Below are 7,769 nucleotides of genomic sequence, written 5' to 3'. Positions count from 1 at the left end.
GCCCCACCAACACTACAGACGGCGCAATACTGGAAGAAAATCTGGGAGAAGGACACAACTGATAACGGCAATCCTCAGTCGCTAGTGGAGCTAAGAGCAGGACACAGCAACCTCCCTAACAGGGTGATAGTTACAGTGGCGGACATCCAAGAAAGGGATGTTTCCGTATACAGAAACATCTGTGGCGAGTATGGTCTGGAAGTCCCGAGGTCAAAATGGGAGACGCCCCCTAGGGTGGTCAAGAATAACCGAGCTAAGATCCTGTGGGACTTCCAGATACAGATGGAGAAACTAGTGATGGCTAACCAACCGGACATGGTGGGGGACAAGCAGAGTAAGACGGCCTTAGTGATAGACGTAGCGGTTCCGAATGACAGCAACATCAGGAAGAAGGAACACGAGAAGCTTTAGAAATACCAAGGACTCAGAGAAGAGCTCGAGAAAATGTGTAGGGTGAAGGTAACAGTGGTCCCAGTGGCAATCGGAGCACTCAGTGCAGTGACTCCCAAGCTAGCATGGTTTTTTAGCTCTTTGTTGGGATGAGCATACATACTGTTCTATTTATTGAGTTGGTTTGAAGTGATAATATCATGTACCTTTTCTCATGCTTAACATGACATTTATTAAATGTGTGTTGATTCAAGAGTCTGCAGGTGCATCACTATTTTTTTTTAACAGTTTTTAAGTATTGAAAAGCTACCTAAAGATGGAGTTTTCAACCACCTTTAGCATTAGCATTAGCCTATTTTCTGGAATGGAAATGGAAAAGTCTATCTGTTGTTTAGAAACCAACAAATATTATCTTAAAAAAATAGAAATCTGTTATTTCAGAAAATCTGGCAGTTTCAGGCATGTGCTCATAGGTACATTTGTACTTGTTATTGTAAAAGTCCTGAAACCGTCATAAATCTTTGCTGTCCACGTTTTCAATTTCTGCTTTTGATTGGCTCTTTAATTGCACAGACCAATTAAAAAATTGGCATCACTGCTTTTAAATAATTGTCACACTGATTTTTACCCAGGATTCTTTGTCTTTCTCTCACACAACATAAAAAAAGGTTATTACAGACAAACAGACACGAACTGTTACTGTGAGTTACTGTTACTGGCTTCCCTTCATTGGTTTCCTCTTAAATCCAGAATTGAATTCAAAATCCTGCTCCTCAAATCCAAGGTCTTGAGTAATCAGACCCCATCTTATCTTAATGACCTTGTAGTACCATATCACCTCACTTTCACTGCAGGCTTACTTGTTGTTCATAGAGTATTTAAAAGTAGAATGGGAGGGAGAAGCTATTAATCTCTGTCTCTCTTCCACAGCATGTCTTTATCCTGTCTTCCTTCTCTCACCCCAGCCGGTCTCAGCAGATGGCCCCGCCTCTCCCTGAGCCTGGTTCTGCTGGAGGTTTCTTCCTGTTATAAGGGAGTTTTTCCTTCCCACTGTCACCAAAGTGCTTGCTCATAGGGGGTCATGTGATTGTTGGGTTTTCCTCTGTATGTATTATTGTTCAGGTCTACCTTACAATATAAAGCACCTTGAGGTGACTATTGTTGTGATTTGGTGCTATAGAAATAAAATTGAATTGAATTTTGACTCAACCATAAAACCTTTTTGTTTCATCTATACAGTTAGGAAAGACTCAGGAGAAGAGCCACATGACTATCTGCAGCTGTTATTTCACATGAGGGCTCTGACCAAAATTGGTAGATGAGTCCTTTCCTGTGAGCTTTCTCATTTCTCCACCATCTTTCTAAAAATAAGTTGCCCTTCTCTTCTTCTCTACACTTCTTGTGTTCTTGGAGCTGTTGAATCCAGTTCGCTACTTGTCGCTGCTTTTCAAATCTGCCCAGCCTAGCCTGTTTAATATAACGAGGATAAAATATTCTGGTCTGACTTGGACACAATACACAACCACACCAGAAAATATTTGTTAAAGTAACTTGATTTAAAATTGGAAATGTCCTCTGAGATGTAAGGCGACCACATTATTCGTCTCCCTGTCTCTCTCTGGATGCCTGTGGTCCACTGCTCAGAAGCTCCTCTTCCATCCTGTTCCTCCTCTGCCTCATTCTGCTCTGTCTTTTCATCTCCTATCTCATCATCTCTTTTAGCTGACATTTGCAGTGTGTTTTACTAATATCCCTCCCCAAAAATAGCTGCGGCTTGACCAGCAAATTCTCCTCTTCGCTGAAAGATGACTACCGTGTGTGTGTGTGTGAGAGAGAGAGAGCGGTGTCCTGCCAGGTTGTCATTCCTTTTTTCTTCCTAACCACATATGAAGAAAACTGAATTATAATGGAGCCCATTATTAGGGCTTAGCAGAGTCCTGATCGCTCTGTGTTTCTGAGGATTGTTATGATGTGTGTGTGTGTGTGTGTGTGTGTGTGTGTATGTCTCTATGAGGACTACTAGTTTGAATTTTCAGATTTTGAGAGGACATTTTTTCACAGTGATATTATTGTTAGTTACAATTAGGGTTATAAATAAACTCATGATATCAAATACAGGGTCCTCGTAAAGATGCAAGTACATTTAATCTGTGTGTGTCTGTGTGTGTCTGTGTGTGTCTGTGTGTATGTGCTTGGTGGATTTTTCCCCTGGTATTCACGGTGAATGCAAAAAACATTAAAGTGTCAGGCGGCATTACTGTAATTGCCGTTTTAGATCTGATTCGATACAGGCCTCTCTGGGGAAATTTTTTGAAATGTATGTGCACGTGTGTGTGTCTGTGCACGTGTGTGTGTCTGTGCACGTGTGTGTGTGTACATTTTAAAGAGACACGGCGATCCAGCTGGGAAACTGACTAACTGATTACCGTCATGATTTCTGGGAAATGAGCAGCTTTAGTGAACACAGAACAAGTGTGTTTATTGCTAATTTGTGGTGTTTTATTATTATTGTTAGATTGTGATAAATTAAGTGCAGAGTGTGTGTTAGTGGTCTTTGAATCATCAGCTGTGTTTGGAAACATGTCAGCAAAACACAAGACAGAGTGTTTGGATTACTTTGTAGATGTTCATGTAGCTTCCTGGACCTGAATTAAATTTAACGTTTGACTCTCATTGTTCATTTAGCCACCAGGACATGAGGAATTTATGATACAGCCAGACATCAAGTCTAATTTGAAATGCAAAATTTGAAACTGCAGTGCTTTGTACCAGGATTTTGGTATAATCACATACACTCACCACATACTTTTACCTTTTTCAACTGCTAAGTAATGAAAAAATCTGATCGACCAAATTTCCTCATTTTCAGTAAACCTCTGTAAATTGTAGCCTTAACTTCCTGTTCTTAGTTTACAGGAGTTGCACCCAGTGCGGTCTTCTGCTGCTCTGGCTGATTTTCTTGCGCATTCAGAGATGCTATTTTGTAAATCTTGGTTGCAACAAGTGATTATTTGAGCTACAGCTTAAAGTACTGTAGCTGTTCTCCTCTGACTCCTGGCATCAGCAACAGAACTGCTCCTCACTGGATATTTTCTCTTTTTTAAAACCATCCTCTGCAAACCCCAGCAACACTGAATATGGTTTCATGTCTAACCCTGACCCTAACCCTCTGTCTCTCAAGAGGCTGTTCTTGCTGCTTTAGACATACAAAAGCACAAGCTAGTCATTTTAACTCCATCAGAGCTCCAAACACTGGCGAGTGTCCTTGAGCCATGCAGATAAATAAAACTATATTTTAACTTATTGTTACTGTTTCTTCAAAAAGCTCTATAGTTACAGTTATTGTGTAGATTAATAATTACTTTCTTGAACTGTCTACTACAGGTTTGTGACTGAGCTTCTTGGAGGTGAGACATATGTGTCATGTTCAGTGGGTTTACCTGCTTTCTGCCACCTTCATCACACCATGGTCTCCAATGATGACTCTAACTACATGGTGAAATTCAAGACTGCCTTCACAAAGGATCTATCCCAACGTGTAACTACACTCAACCATCAGTGGCTCAAGATAGCTATTGTGCTTGACGCACGCTTTAAGAACTTAAAGTGTCTTGCAAGGGGAGAGCGAGAAGAGGTTTGGACCAGCCTCGAGGCCCTGCTGCAGGAAGAGTGTAGAGAAGATATTTTTTGCACTAAAATGTTTGATGGTTTAGCCTAATGTACAAAATAATTTGGGCTAAGGTTACTCAGAGTTTAAAGGTGAAGCTGATCAAATAACTTTTCATGTTTCTGCCTTGTGTTTTTTTTTAAAAGAAAAACTGCACTTTATGTTGAAATTTGTATCATCATTATTATTATTTAAAGACAATACCATTTTGAAAATGTACTTAAAGTACTTAAAATAGCACTTTATTTTTAAGTCTGCCCAATTTTGGCCAGGGATTATTTTAGTTTTTCTGTTTTGAATTGAAATGAAAGTTAAATGCTCCTGCTTCCTCCCACATTCCAAAGACATGCAGTTAGTGAGGATAAATTGGTCATGAGTGTGAATAAGAGTGCAAATGGTTGTCTCTCTCTATGTGTTAGCACTTTGACAGAATGGTGAACTGTCCATGGTGTTCCCCTGACCCCCCCCCCCCCCTCCCCCAAACCCTGACAAGGATAAGCGGAAGAGGGTGGATTAAAAAAAATATATATATATATTTAAGACAACTCAATTCACTACACTATCAATTCAATATCAATACCTTCATTAGGAATGAAAAATGATGGGTTGGGAGTGACAACAAGGTTTCAATAATGATGTAACCAGTTACATCGCTTTTTTAAGCATTATTTTAAACCCTGGCAGTGAGTAAAGCCTGGCTTCAGTGCTTGTACTTAATCTGCAGTAAATGACCTAATAAGGAAATCTGTCAGATACATAGAAAGTAATTGGAAACCAAGGCACATAAAGCAGTCTCAAGTCCGAGCTTTTGAGCCCGAGCTTTTTATATATACGTTTATTTGATTATCTGAACATTTGACCTCATCTAATGTGAACATCTAAAAATTCCAAGATTAAATTCAGAAAAGTCCCACAGGTTTCCTTAAACTGGTCCTTCCTCTAAATGGGAACAGCTTCCTGTTTTTGTTGTTACCGTTGACAGTAACTCTGTACTTTTTCACAGCAATCAAAAGAATCCACTTGAACTTTTCCCACCACTCATGATGAGATACACCAAAAGTGTGAGACATAAACATTAAAACACAATCACGGAGAAACAAAGTTACAGAAGGCAGCCAAACGCACACAGAAGTGAGTCATTGAGCCCAGATGTCCTGATTCGGCTTTTCACCTAAAACCCCCCAGAATGACTGTTTAAGTGAGATACACTCATAAAACCCAAAATACAATTTCATAACCACACACAATACACTAATGAACGATTGAATGCACTCATAAATACACACAAACGCACTCTTCCATTACCATGAACTCACCTGATGGTATGCTCACAGACCAGGCTGACCTAATGAACTGTGTTTTCTAGCTGACGGCGATATGTCATCATGGTGAACTGGTGCTACATGTGTTATCTATAAACCGCTGATTAACAACAGTGTGTGTCAGAACTAAAGAGTGTGTTGTGTACATGTGCAACTCATGACGTTTGTGGGAAATGGGTTGTTGGCTGTACAAACGCTCAGTGTCTCTCTCTCACACACACATGGACACACTGCGACCTCCTGTGCAGTGCAGACTAATAGTTTTGCAATGTGCGTTTCGTCTCATTGGCACCAAGCGGGGCGACTGTCAGCAGGAGATCTGACACTCCGAGACATTTTACAGATATGTCAGTGTGGAGCAGCGGGGTAACGATCTCTTTGGAGCTGCCCAGTAAAACACCAGTCTGCGGTCAGACGATCTGTCACACTAATCCACACCATCCATCAGAGCAAGAGGGAGAGAGACAGAGAGGGATCCAGAAAGAGTGAGAGAAAGCTAGTTTTCTATAAAAAAGTTATTTCGGGAAAACAAGTTGTGGGTTTTTTTGGTGAATTTATTGCATTTCCATAAACAGAGCCATGACCACAACTTACCTTAGTTAAAGATTTTACAGGTTTAAATCAGGTTGTAATTTCCAGTCAATGGCAAGGGGCTGATTTTACAGTAAATGTCCACCGCATCTCTATGAGCAAAACGCTCTAATCTCTGCCAACATTTACAATTACACGGAGATGCTTCACTGTTTATTCCACTGAAGTTGATGCTGGTAAGCACCTGACTAACTCAAGATACAAACATATAAAGTGCTCTGAAAAGCATTTGTCCCCGTCCTGACTGCTTTGCTTTGCATCTTTGTCCCCCTAAAATGTTTCATGAAAAAAATCTAAAATCTAAACCTGACCTTGTATAAAAAGTAATTGCCTCCTTTGTTAAATCTTGAATTAACTGTGATTAACCACACATTTTGGAAACACACATTTTATTTTAACACAGGCCTGATTAACAATCAAGAAATTATTTAAATAGAACCTGTCCGACAAGGTAAAGCAGGCTAAAAGATCTCAAAAAGCAACACATCATGCCACGACCTAGAAAAACAACCGAGAAACAAAGTCATTGACATGTATCAGTTTGGAAAAGGTTACAAAGCCATTTTTAAGTCTTTAGGACTTCAGTGAACCACAGTGAGAGAAATTATCCACAAATGGAGAGAACTCGGAACAGTGGTGAACCTTCCCAGGAGTAGTCGACCCACCAAATTACTCCAAGAGCACATCGCTGACTCATCCAGAAGATCACAGAAGAATGGCGAACAACATCTGAAGACCTGCAGACCTCACTTCTCTCACTTAATGTCAGAGTTCATGATTGAACAGTAAGAAGGGGACTGAGCAAAAGTGGCATCTATGAGAGAATTCAAGAAGAAAACCACTGCTGACCAAAAAGAACGCAAAGACTCGGCTCACATTTGCTGAAAAACATCTTGATGATCCCCAAGACTTTGGGGAAAATACTCTGTGAATTGATGGACAAAAATAAGGTTACATTTGGTGTGAAGCTAACATCTGATTTCACTTTGGTTATGCAGTAGGACATCCATCCATCCATTCGCTTCCGCTTATCCTTTTCAGGGTCGCGGGGGGCGCTGGAGCCTATCCCAGTAGGACAATGATCCAAAAATTCCCGAGCTTTGTAATTGTTTTTGGAACATACAATTTGTTAGTATTCATCCATCCCGCTTCTGCCTCCTATGTGGGTCAGGGTCACAAGGGCAGCACTCTAAGGAGAGACTCCCCTCCTACCTCCTACCTGCTGAGTCTTTACGACTATTGGGTCTATGGAGCTGCTTAAAACACCCTGAACAACCTCACCTGGCTCCTTTTCTACTTTGAGAGGCCAGAAACTCTTCAGAGGAAACTCAATTCTGCCACTTGTATCTGCTAACTCATTTTTTTGGTCACTATCCACAGATCATGACCATAGGTGGAGGGTATGTAGATCAACTGGTATATTGTTTATGATGAGTTATCACCTTACACCAACAGACAAGCACAGAGTCCCCTCACTGCTGATACCACACCAGTTCATCTGTCTCTCAACTTTCACCTCACTTGGGAAACTCCCAAGATACTTAAACTCCCCCACCTAGGGCTGCAACTCATCCCGAGTGGGCGCTCCACACTTTTATGGCACAGAGCATCAGTTTCAGACTTAGTACTCGTGCACTGTGAAGCAAGTTCTGCTGTGGATCTAGATTTGGTGACATTATCCAACAGTAGTGCAATATACAAAAAAGCTGCAAAGATGTTGTGAAAAATTTGTTATACTCATTACTTTGTACTTATTTATGTTGCTCTCATTTACCAACACAGACACAACCTTTAAAGCT

The sequence above is a fragment of the Haplochromis burtoni genome, unplaced genomic scaffold, assembly GCF_018398535.1.
Source record: "Haplochromis burtoni strain Fernald_Lab_line unplaced genomic scaffold, NCSU_Asbu1 Contig_463, whole genome shotgun sequence".
Taxonomy (NCBI): domain Eukaryota; kingdom Metazoa; phylum Chordata; class Actinopteri; order Cichliformes; family Cichlidae; genus Haplochromis; species Haplochromis burtoni.
The sequence above is the reverse complement of the archived record's forward strand: the minus strand, read 5'-3'. Positions refer to the sequence as shown.